The sequence below is a fragment of the Nicotiana attenuata genome, unplaced genomic scaffold, assembly GCF_001879085.1.
Source record: "Nicotiana attenuata strain UT unplaced genomic scaffold, NIATTr2, whole genome shotgun sequence".
Taxonomy (NCBI): Eukaryota; Viridiplantae; Streptophyta; class Magnoliopsida; order Solanales; family Solanaceae; genus Nicotiana; species Nicotiana attenuata.
Window position 1 is genome coordinate 22,691 of NW_017670746.1, and position 12,648 is coordinate 35,338.

Below are 12,648 nucleotides of genomic sequence, written 5' to 3' on the forward strand. Positions count from 1 at the left end.
AGTCCAGGGTAGAATTAGGCTTGAATTGGCGAAGTTGATATTTTGGCGATTTTCGGTTGATAGGCGAGATTTTGATATAGGGGTCGGAATTGAATTCCAAGAATTGCAGTATCTTCGTTGTGTCATTTGGGATGTGTGTGCAAAATTTTAGGTCATTTGGGCGTGTTTTGGTTGGGTTTTTGGTCAAAAACGTATTTCGGAAGAATTTAGAAACTTAGGCTTGAATCCGATGTGTTTTGGGTGATTTGATGTTGTTTGAGGTGTTTTGATGATTGGTGCAAGTTTGAATAAGGTTTTAGGAGGTGTTGGTGCCCTTGGTTGAGGTCCCGGGGGACTCGGGTGAGTTTCGGGTGGTCATTCGGATCATTTTGGAGTTTGGAAAATTGCAGAAAAATCTGCTCAGCTGTGCAGAGATTTATCCCTTCGCGTTCGTGTGTGGAGCCTCGCGTTCGCGTAGAAGGATTTGAGGAAGGCCAGAATTTAAGCCTTCGCATTCACGAGAGGGGCTTCGCATTCGCGGAGGGTTGGGAAGTAGATCATCGCGTTCGCGAGATGGACTTCGCGATCGCGTAGAGTAATTTGGGTCAGATGGGTTCGAGGTCAATTGCCTATCGCATTCACGAGGTTGAGAACGCGTTCGGGTAGAGTGGGCTGGGTAAGGCATCGCGTTCGCGATTGGCATGTCGCGTTCGCGAGGAGGAAAGTTGGTCAACGTAAGTTTGTGCTCCGCGAACGCGAGGCGTTGACCGCGTTCGCAAAGAAGGGAATTCAGGCCTGGGCAGAATGTTTTTAACTCGTCTTGTTCGCGAATGTGTGTCTATTTTCACCCATAGCTGCTCGTTTTTGGAGATTTTTGAAGGAGATTTAAGAGGGATTCAAGGGGAACTACTTTGAGGTAAGATTCTTGGACTAAGAACTCGATTATTATGTGAATTCCACCTAGAAAATCATGAAAACTAAGCCAAAAATTGAAGAACTAGGGCTTGAGAAATTGGACTTTTGATTTGGGATATGAAGGGTCATTTGTGGATGGATTTTGATGCTTTTGGTATGTATGAACTTGTGGGAAGATAAGGAACCTATTGGTGTAAAAATTTCTGAGTTTCGACAAGTGGGCCCGGGGTCGGGTTTTGGTAATTTCGGATTTTTGGTATTATTTTGATTGTTTTCGCTTGGGCTTCGTCCCCTGAGCATACTTTGACGTCCTCGTTGTGATTTTGGATAGATTCGACGCGAGTGGAGACCGATTTGAGGGGCAAAGGCATCAAGGAGTAGTATTTTCGCCGGTTTGAGGTAAGTAACCATTGTAAATCTGGAAACTGAGAGTATAAAACCCCGGTATTTGACTTGTTTTAATAAACACGGTGACGCACATGCTAGGTGACAAGCGTGTGGGCGTGCACCGGTAGGGATTGTGACTTGGTCCGTCCCGTAATGACTATTAAGCCGCGTATTTGGTTTGGAAATATTATATTATTCCTTATTTTGAATATTATACTGTATTATGGGTTGTATGCCATGTTCGGGGCTTTGTGCCGACCTGTAGAAACCCTTAGGGGCATTTTGACTGTTTTCCTCACTCTACTTGCTAAAAGCATATCCTCAGTCATGTTTTACTTGTTAAAAGTCTAAAACTGGTTTATTCTTGTCACCTTTAAAAGGGAGAACTATTTGGACTGAGTTCCCTAATTTCCATTGTTGTACACGAGGGGATTGTGAGGTTAATGACTGAGAGAGGTTGAGGACATAAGTGTGAGGGTATTTATATACATGTGAGTTATGGATCGGGCTACACGCCGCAGTGATACTTATATGGATCGGGCTGCACACCGCAGCGATATAGATATATGTATTGGATCGGGCTGCGCACCGCAGCGATATGACGTTTGGGCTGTTGGAGCCCCTCCGGAGTCTGCACACCCCCAGTGAGCGTAGTCGACTATAAATATATGGATCGGGCTGCACGCCGCAGCGGTTACTATGATTTCTACTATTACGAGATAATACTGAGCCGGGTGCTGATAGTGAGTATTGTGTGATGAGAGTTCAGTCACGAGTGACTGAGAGGTTGCCCGAGGGGCTATATTCTGAGTGTTTTCTTGCCCGAGGGGCCTTGTTATGATGTTTTTCACTGTTTTCACTTTCCTTTGAATAAGCCTCTGTTGAATATTATACTAAGTATCTGAACTCAATGTTTTAAACTAAAAATGATGATTTTATGACAGAACTGAATTTGAAGTTATATGTTTTTGAACTGCTCGTCACTACTTTCAGTCCTTATTTACTTTAGTTACTTACTGAGTTGGCGTACTCACGTTACTCCCTGCACCTTGTGTACAGATCCAGGTGCCCGAGCGGCCGAGTGAGAGCTTTTTGAGTTATTCAGCAATTGCCGGGGACTTTGAGGTAGCTGCATGGCATCCGTAGCCCTGATTTCTCCCTTCTATCCTCTTATCTTTTCCGCATTTCCTAGACTATTGATGTAGTAGATGTTCAGACTTGTATTAGAGGCTCTAGACTCGTAACACCAGATTTGTGGGGCTGTGTAGTTCATGTTTTATTGACTTCCACATATTTATCTGTTGTTTTTAAATGCTTATTTTGATAAGTACAGTATTTAAACCTGTGTAAAATGGCTAAATGTTTAAGCAAAAAGGATTGTGGTTAATTGTCAGTCGGCTTGCCTAGTAATGTGATAGGCGTCATCACGACCGCTATTTGGGGTCGTGACACTTACTTCAATATTTGGTTCCACAATACCAACCTCAACTATGAAATCAATACTGAATTATCATCAAAAATCCGTAAACATGATAAGAACGATCAATTTAACAATAACTAGTCTAAACATGGATAACATGATCAAAGAAAGCAATAATTACAAGAAATCAAGTCCCATCCGCATGCTTAAACCCGACAACAACGCATAAGTACTCCTCACCTCACATATACGCTGTACCCAACATCTAAACATGTAGCAAATGGACAAGTAAGTCCTAATCCCTCAAGTCAACTATAACCACGACACTTACCTCGCTCATAAGACCAAACTCAAAGCTCAACCACAGCTTTGCCTTTCAAACAAGCCTCCGAACCAATAGAATCTAGCAACCAATAGAATCTAGCAAATTACCAACCAAACGATTCAAATTAAGCCTTAGGAACTACCCACGATTGCAAAGAATTCAATTTAGGTCATTATTGAAAAATTCAACAAAAGTCAACACCCGAGCTCGCTTGGTACAAACCCAAAATTCAGACCAAAACTCGATTACCCATTCACCCCCGAGCCTGGTTATGTAATTTGTTTTGGAATCCGACCTAAATTTGAGGTCTAAATCCCCATTTTTTAAAAATCCCTAATTCTACCCAAAACCCCCAATTTCCTCCATGAAAACACAAATTCTTTGGTTGAAATCTAAGGAAATGTAGTGAAAGATTGAAAGAAACTAGTTTAGAATCACTTACCAATGATTTGGGGAAGAAAGGTTCTTTGAAAAATTGCCTCTAGGGTTTCAAAGTTTGAAAAATTGAAGAATGAACCTAAAATCCCGTCTAAGTCCCATTTGATCAGTTGCAGGTGTTGCATTTGCAACCTGGGGTTTGCAAATGCGAAGAACTTATCGCAAATGCGAAGGTTTCACATCCTTGCTTTCATCGCATTTGCGATGAATAGTTCGCAAATGCGAACACTGACCCTTCGCAATTGCGACCACTTGATCGCATTTGCGATCACTGCCCTCTCCTAACTCACTTTGCAAATGCGAAGTATGTTTCGGAAATGCAAACTCAATGTGCCCCAGTTACTCTTCGGAAATGCGATGAGCAGCTCGCGAATGCGAACCCCTCAGAGGTCGCAAATGCATGTCTGATCTTGCAAATGCAAGATCAGAGGCCTGCACCAGAACTGAAACACCAGCAACATTTCTAAGTCGAATTTTCACTCTGTAGCCTATCTGAAACGCACCCCAGCCCCCGGGGCTCTAAACAAAATATGCACACAAGTCTAAAAATATCATACAAACTTGCTCGCGCGATCAAATCGCCAAAATGACACCTAGAAATACGAATTGAACATCATATCAAATGAAATTTTCAAGAAAACTTTGGAACTTCTATTTTCACAACCGGACGTTCGAATCACGTCAAACCAACTCCATTTCTCGCCAAATTTCACAAACAAGTCATAAATGTGGTATTGGACCTATACCGGGTTCCGGAACCAAAACACGGACCCGATATCCAAAAAGTCAACTATTGGTCAAACATTTCAAATTCATTAAGCCTTTAACTTTCAAATTTAAACAAAGTCCGATAACTCGCGCCAGGGACTTCTGAATTCGATTTCGGGCATACGCCCAAGTCTCATATAACAATACGGACACACCGGGGCTGTCAATATACGAATCCGGGTTCGTTATCTCAAAACGTTGACCGAAGTCAACTCAAATAGATTTCGAAGCTAAAATTTTATATTTTTATCAGTTTTTAACATAAAAGCTTTCCGGAAACACGCTGCGACTGCGCACACAAATCGAGGAGGGATAAAATATGTATTTAAAGATTAAAAGCATAGAGTTGGGTTCTAAAACATAAGATGACCTATCGGGTCATCACAATGACACTGTGATTGTATCGGGATGCACACCACAATAGAATTATGAGTGAATCGGGTTGCATGCAGTAACGGTAATATGATTAGATCGGGTTGCAAACTGTAATAGAATTATTAGCGGATCGGGTGAGGAGCGGAAAACACCATACAAAATTATTGCTCTCTAGTCAAAGATAGTATAGTTAAATTATCGTCTCCACAGGATTGGATTTAAACAGTGTTGGAATAATCTTTAGTTAATTACTATCCAAGAAAATTAACACTTGATTGAATAATTATCAACTACGATTAACGACTAAATATTAAGCAATTGACAATTGAACACGGAACACAATAGTTGAGCAACAAAGAAATATCAAAGAAAGAAATAAGGGTAATTGACTAGACAGGTGCAAGACAATTGATTCGGGATCCATTTATTGAATTAGTTCACTCTACAATATTATTGGTTCTCACGAATTCAAATATAATTAAATTATACTTGAAGTGAATGTTCCTCTTTTGATTAAATGTTATTTTTAATAATTAATCCAATTGGAGCATGGTGAACAATTGCAACGAATAAAATTGTGGTTTTTAGTCTAAAGGGTAACTTCTCACGAATATCTTCTTACTTTCTAGTTCGATTAATAATTTAAGAGGTTCTTTCGATTGCCTAGTTAAATCACAAATTTAAACTAGAGCATAATATGTAAAAGAAAAATCAATATAAAGCTCCTTTTACGATTAAGGAAAATAATAAATAACTTCGCAATATGATTTAAAGCTCCATCACTTAAATCAAATAATTAACAAGAATCGAATCCCTAATCAAGTTATCAATGCACTATAACAACACCCTAAGGGAAATTACTCCATAGCAATGGAAAAATTCATCTCAATGAGGATTAAATACATAGAAAATATCAATACTAATGATTCAATACAAACTTCCATATTGCACCGATCATTGGTTGAAATATTGATGAATTCTTGTATCTTCTTGCCTTAGTTGCTTCTCAAATCTTACGTAGATCAAAAGTCCCTTCAAAAACATATTTTTTGGTGTATTTATACCGTGTAGAAGTGGGTCCGGACGGAAATACCATTCCCAAGACAAAAGTCCTTCGCGTCTCACCATGCAGCGCACTTGTGGGAATTATCAGAGAGCAAGTTTCTGACAGACAGCTCAAATCTTACACAGCCGTGCCGCGCCTAGCAATGCCCTATGCGGTGTGGCCATGTGTTTTTCTTAGAGTAAATTGTTTCTTCCACCTTTTGACATTCAGACTTTGTCCTGGACCCGCGAACACGATCCTGGTTTAATTACTTGTGCTTTTAATCAGACTTCAAAGCTCCAAATTATTAGATCTAGCTCCAAATTATCTTTTTAACTCAAAATCACTTCCTGCAAGGCAAAAACACGTAACAAGTGCAATTCACTATCATTTAAACTCAAACACACATAACATACAATAACTAGAGTGTAAATACGGCTGAAACATGGGTTTCTAGCCTACCATCATCGAGTTGTTCACTGAAAAATTGCTTGGATATGGATCTATCTCACCAGAGTCAGGTGATTACCCATGTTACTTTGGGCCCAGTGACTGCAGGTACCAGATTAATGCTAGTTTGGACACTTGGCCAGTATCACGTCTATGAATTGATGCAGTGAGGTATCAATATGGGATTATGAGTATCTATTCAAAGCATAGACTCATGCATTGATATATGATGACGTCCAAATCTACTAGTAAAAAGTAAATGGACACGGTCTCATGCAATATCATTTACCCAACTATGAGTCGGGGTCGAATCCTACAGAAAATAATATGTACGCAATTAGGCGTGTAAGAGAATTATCACTTATTACGCTAAGCCAAACGCTTAGAATGGTTTTTGAAAATATGTATAACTAAATGCAAAAATGTAAACTAACCTAGAAAGCAAGTAAAATGATCAGTGGCTACAAGTATGGATACGCGAGAAATTGCACTCAAGCAACGATCCAATGTATTCCAAGATGTTACAATATGAGCGAGTCTATGTTAATTAGCCTCGGGTAATAATTCTATATTAGCTTCTTCCAAAGATTAACAAGACTTCCTAATTGAATTATCTCTAAAATAATTAAGAGGGTAAGCACACCCGAATATAGCTACAAGTAGTTCAATCCTATCCCTAGGTAGAATCTATAAAATGAGGGTTAAAGCCTCAAGTTCTTGTTAATTAATCTTTCCCAACCCCAAATTATCTTTCTCAAAATTAACTCGAAGTAAATGGGCGAGTCCTAGGGTTAGCTAATCCCTTTGGAAACATTAAAGAACAAGAATAATTAAAGAAACAATAACTCACTTCAATATAACTAAAACTCATTTAATACATAAGCACAACAAGATATTTAATCCATACTTTAAATATGAATATTCCCATAAACAAGATTAAAGTGTTGGAATAAATACTACACACTTAGATATACAATAAAAAGCAAGGAAATGAAGAAATGAACATAAATGGGTAAGAAATTCTCAACCAAAAGCTTCAAATCTTCAAGACCCAAGTGTGTGTGCAAGAACCCTAGCTCCAAAACTTATGTTCTCTAGTCAAGAGATGTCAAAACTGCCAAAGATATGCCAAAGATATTTTTTCAAATGAGCTAGGTCGTGTATTAAATGGGTTGGGGCAAAAATATATGAAATTATAGAGGTACCCAAAACTGAAGCACGATCTTCGCATTTTGCAAAGCAATGTTCGCATTTGCGAACACTGACTTTCTTGTTGACTATCGCATTTGCGATAAAGACTTCGCATTTGCGAAGGTTGGCTGTCTGGTTTGACTTCGCATTTGCGAAGTCCTTTTTCGCATTTGCGAACATTGCTTGACTGCGTTAACTTCGCATTTGCGACTCCTTAATCGCAATTGCGATTTCTGCTATCTTCACATTTCCCACATTTTTGTCGCAATTGCGACATCTGAGGCTATTTTCCAGATTTTCTTCTTTTCAACTTCTTTTGACTCGTTCTCACTTGGTTTCTTCATGATCACTTTTAAATCACATAGAACCTATAAAATAAAAGTAAACGACATTAAACACATGGTTTTATCACTCAAACATAGCAAAAATCTAAGGTTAATGACAAGATAAGTTGGTAAAATGCCAACTTATATATATTGGCTGATTCATGTTATGATTACGAAAAGAATTGAGATAACTGATATTGTATTCTATATCTTTGTCTGAAAAGCATTGAGTTTTTGAGCCTCTATTGTTGGACTTGCTTGATGATATCATGCTTTATCTCATATTCTAATTATGTTTTCATTTGTATTTTGTACTGATATTAAGTGTCAGTATCGATTCCTCGTCACTACTTCTTCAAGTCTAGACTTTGATACTTACTGAGTACCACGGTTTTATACTCATGCTATATTTCTGTACATTTTGCAGGTTCTCAATCTAGTACTAGTGGTATCTATTGAGCTAAGTAGGAGTATATTTTGGAGATTTTGTGGTATGCTGCTTTACTTGATTCAATTCGTAGCACATGGAGTCTCGTTTCTCTACTTATGTATATATGTCTATATTTTTTTCTAGACGTATATTGTTATTCTGTTGTGATTACTTACTCTTGATAGATGCTCATGACAATATTGTGACACCATGTCTTAGGAGTTGTAAGATAGACGTGGTCGGGCATAATTTATATACTTTGATGATATTTTGAGGAATGTTCCGATTGTTATTTATGTGACGTCTCAATTAATGTCTTAATAGTTAGACTCTATCAATTAATGTCTTGACTAGTAATCATTTTAGATCCTAACAATATCACAAGCCTCTTTCTTGATCGCGACATCATAACCGCTATCGCGGAAATGGCCCAGGCCCAACAAAATTGTGATCACGACTGGGTCCTCTCGAAAGAGAAGGCGGCTTAATCATACCTTACCGCAATCACGGTCAAGTCCTTGTAGTTGCAGACCCCTACTTGAATCCCCTACTTTGGGGATCGAGAACCCCCTCTCGGCAAAATCGAAAGTCCAACTCTAGTCAGCACCTCACGATCACAATCCCAGCTTCGTGGTTGTAGTACAGCAGCTGATAGTAGAAAATTTGCAATTGTTTCAGGTTCCAAAATAAGTCAAAATTGGCAATTGGTTCACAACCAAACCATCTCAACAAGTTGCAATACACAATATCAACCTATACAAAGGCTGATCAAAACACAAATAAGAATACAAATACACAAAACAAAAGGGAGGGTTTTCACATTACTTTAGCATAGTGAAAGTGTAAAACACTCACTATTAAACTTCCAGATCTATTTTAAAGATACAACATTCATTTGCTGGATTTAAATAACTATAAGTCATTGTTTACTCGTAAAACGGTACAGTTGAATTTACACGTGATTTCTAGACAAGTGAATTAATTCGATCTTGAAATAATGAAATAATCGAAGAAATATATAACACTTAGCCTTGATAAGAAGACAAAAAAAGTTGAAATGATGATTTCGGTTACGAGGCTTCCGGGCGCAACAGTAATAAGAACAAAAAGTAAGAAGACAAAGTTGTATAAAGCTTTGAATAGATTCTAGTATCAGTGTGCTAGAAAATTCATGTCCTGTACAATGATAATAGAGCTCTCTATTTATAGCTTCATCTAGGAAACAAGGTCCTAGGGTCATGCCCTTCTTTAATGTCATTTATTATGATCATTGATGGAGGTGTAACAGTGACAAATTCTTTGTGTCGTGCAGTGTACTCAATGTTGTGGAATATTCTTCATTAATGCCACTGGGTGGAGGGTATTTATTGCCTCTTTATGAGTGTTATTCTGCCACCAAACAAAATAATTGCCTTCGGTTCCACGTGTCATTCTTTAACGGGCCACCTGTAATAGCATATTTTACTATATACAGATAGTCCTACTCCTTTCTGGTGACGTAGATTTGTGTCACCGGGAAGTTGGTAGAAACACTATTTAGGCCGGAATTACTATGATTCCTTCTGAAAGGCTTCTGACGGTTGATTAGACGCATGTCTCTCCATATTTAATGCCCCGAACATGCGTCATCCCACGATTCAGCATAGCTTTTGCTGATTCTCGATGTAATCATGGCCATGAATTTAGCCGCCTAAACATTTACTTATATGCATCATTCTTCTCCATTCATAATTCATAACTTTTCAAGCTTTCTAAAATCTTCCTTATTGTTCTTCAATCTCTCTTTATCTCCCTTCAAACGGAAAAGCTTTTCTTTTATCCAAATGGCTTCTTTGTCAAAGAACACCAACTCTTCAAAGAGTAAGAGCAAATTTTCCGCGGGGGAATGATAAATTTCAGCAAATGCAGCCACCATGCTCTACTATCTAGCATGGATGATGACAATGAATGTGGGTAGATGGAATGGTTTGTTGCAGTTGCCACCAATGACATCATTCCGGCAACTGCTTCATCCTTTTTGGAAGCGTGGAACTGCACTCGTAAGCTCCTTCTTTAATATTTCTTTTATTGGGGATTTTTCCATATCCGTATTGATTTCCATCCTTCGCCTTTTTCAGCAACTCTATGGGTACCACCTAAGGTTGAAGGCTTGGACCAGTGGGTCTAGAAAATCTTGGACATCACTACGCCTGAAACCCGCACGTGGAAAGAACTGCCCTCAAATACGGGTAGAAGGCCAAAAATCGTGGCAACTTAGACTCACCTTTGTTTAGCATTACGTGAAGAAATTTATTGATCCCTTCTACCTTTTTTTTAAATCAGGTCTACCCGCGGGCTCGGTTGTCGTCCACAAGGAGGATGTTTTGGCTGACCCTGCTGATTCGGCGAGGTTGCTTCAGGAGACGCTTACTCGAACAGGTGTCTCCAGGCCTACTTCGAGTACAAGTGTTTCATTACGGAGTCCTCGGCCGGAGAAAAAAAAACCAAAAAAAAGTTGTTCCTCCGCGGCTGAGGTAAAGAATAAGAGGGCAAAGACTGTTGCCCCCCGAGTCGTCTCCAAATGTTGTGGTGACTAGCCCTCCTCCTGGGCTGGCCATAGACATCATGATGATCGACGATGATGGAGAAGCTAGTGACTAGGGAGCTTCTCTACATAGAAGACGACGATATTTATCATCTCAATAGGATGCTCAAACTGTTGAGTTAGTTACACCAATCAAGGACGATGTCTCAGCGCTTTAGGGGGAGTTTGAGATAGTAGAAAATGTCAAATCTCGTTGCCCAATCCCAGTCACTGCGCCCTATATCGTGAGGCAGAGTACCGAGCCCCTACCTTCTTCGGTTGATGAGCAACCAACAACTAACATTGTGTTCCCTGCAGCTGCTTCTTAATATTCACCGCCATTAGCTTCATCTCATTCTTCACCAGCTCTTCCATCAGCAACTGCTACACTATCTCCAGCGGCCGCACCTGACCAAGAAGAAGGTGTTCCTCTTCCCCAGTCCCCAGTTCATGGGAATTTGGGGCAAAATTATGCTGCCCCCTCTGAAGATCCACAAAGGAGGAGGAATTTTACTCTTGCGATCTCCTCCAGATGCTACTTGCTATCCCGACCGGTGGAACTTGCTTATTACCTGAAGCCTTTGGCTTCAGAAAAATATTGGGAAAAGATACAGGCTCTATCGGGAGAGTTCTTGTTGAACAATGCCATGCACAACGCCGCAACGATACATTCTTTACTTCCTTTGTTATTTCTTCTATTTTTGCCTAAACATATTCTGAGTTTGACTTTCTTGCTTTGTAGGCCAACTTTCTTGCTTCCGAGGGCCTTCAGAGGTTGATTCGTGAAAAGGAATAAATTACATCCTCATGGGATCTACTTTTGGCCGAGCGGGAGAAAAGTGTCGCTCGCCTCTCATAACTAGAAACCAAAGCTACTGAGGTTGTTGTATTGGAAGCTCGTTTGCAGCAAAGCGAGCAAGAAGTGGAGATTCTTAGCCAAGAGATCGCCCCGCTAAGGGTTCAATTTGAAGAGGCTAAGGCCAAATGGGTTGAAGTTCATAATGTCGTTCTTCCTGCATCCGGTCACGAGGCTGCCTCTGCTGAAAGATTGATCAATTTAGAGGCAGCCTTGAATTACAAGACTGAATAGCTTGCTGCTGCGGGGATGAGATATGCTCGATTGGAGGATAAGTATAAGAAAACCATTGAACACAATAGAATTTTCAGCTCTACTGTCTGCGACCTTGATGTTAGCCTCAAGTCCATCAGATTCGCCCAGGAAAACCTTTCTGCCGAGGTGACCCAATTCAAAGAAGAACTTAAGCGCTGAGCAGCTTCCATCGTCGTTGAGAAAACTTACATTATTTACACCATGAGGAGAAAAAACTTGGAAGAGGCCAAAGCTTGTATCATTGACTTTGATGCTGAAATTGCTAAGGCCCGTGAGCTTAAGTTGGCTGCAAAAAATGGTCTCCCTGGTTCTTCTTGTTCCAGTTCTGAATTTTCGGGAACTGAAGAAGAACCGGAAGGTGATGATGTTGAAGGACAAATTGTTGAGGGTCAGAATTTTGAGCCATCGGTGGATCTACCTACTCCCCATGGGGGTGCAGACACTTCTCTTCCTCCGGGTTCCGGAGAGGCAGCAGTTTAGCTTTTTCCTTTCTTTTCCTAATTGTTGTACTTGTGCTATTTTGGAACGTTTATTATAAAAACATCTTTTGCTCAAGTATTGCATGAGTCTTTCTGCGTTCTTTTGTTCGAATATTTATGCAAATTTTAACCTTTGCATTATTTTTTGCGCAAGTTTTACTGTTTGCGTCTGATTATACAAGGCCTTGGGTGTATTTTGTTTCCCCAAAAGCATCTGTATTTTGGGCACAAACTCATCTAAAATCAACCCTTTAACGTGAAGGTTTTGAAAGTATTTGCACAAGTTTTCTTTTTGCGTCTTTTTGTGCAAGGCTTCGGGTGTATTTTTCTCCGAAGGCATTTTGATTCCGGGCATAAGTTCTTCCAAAATCAACCCTTTAACGGGAGGGTTTTGGTAAGAGAGGGCCCTCTTATGTTTACAGTGCTCTTGAAGAGGACGTCTCCTG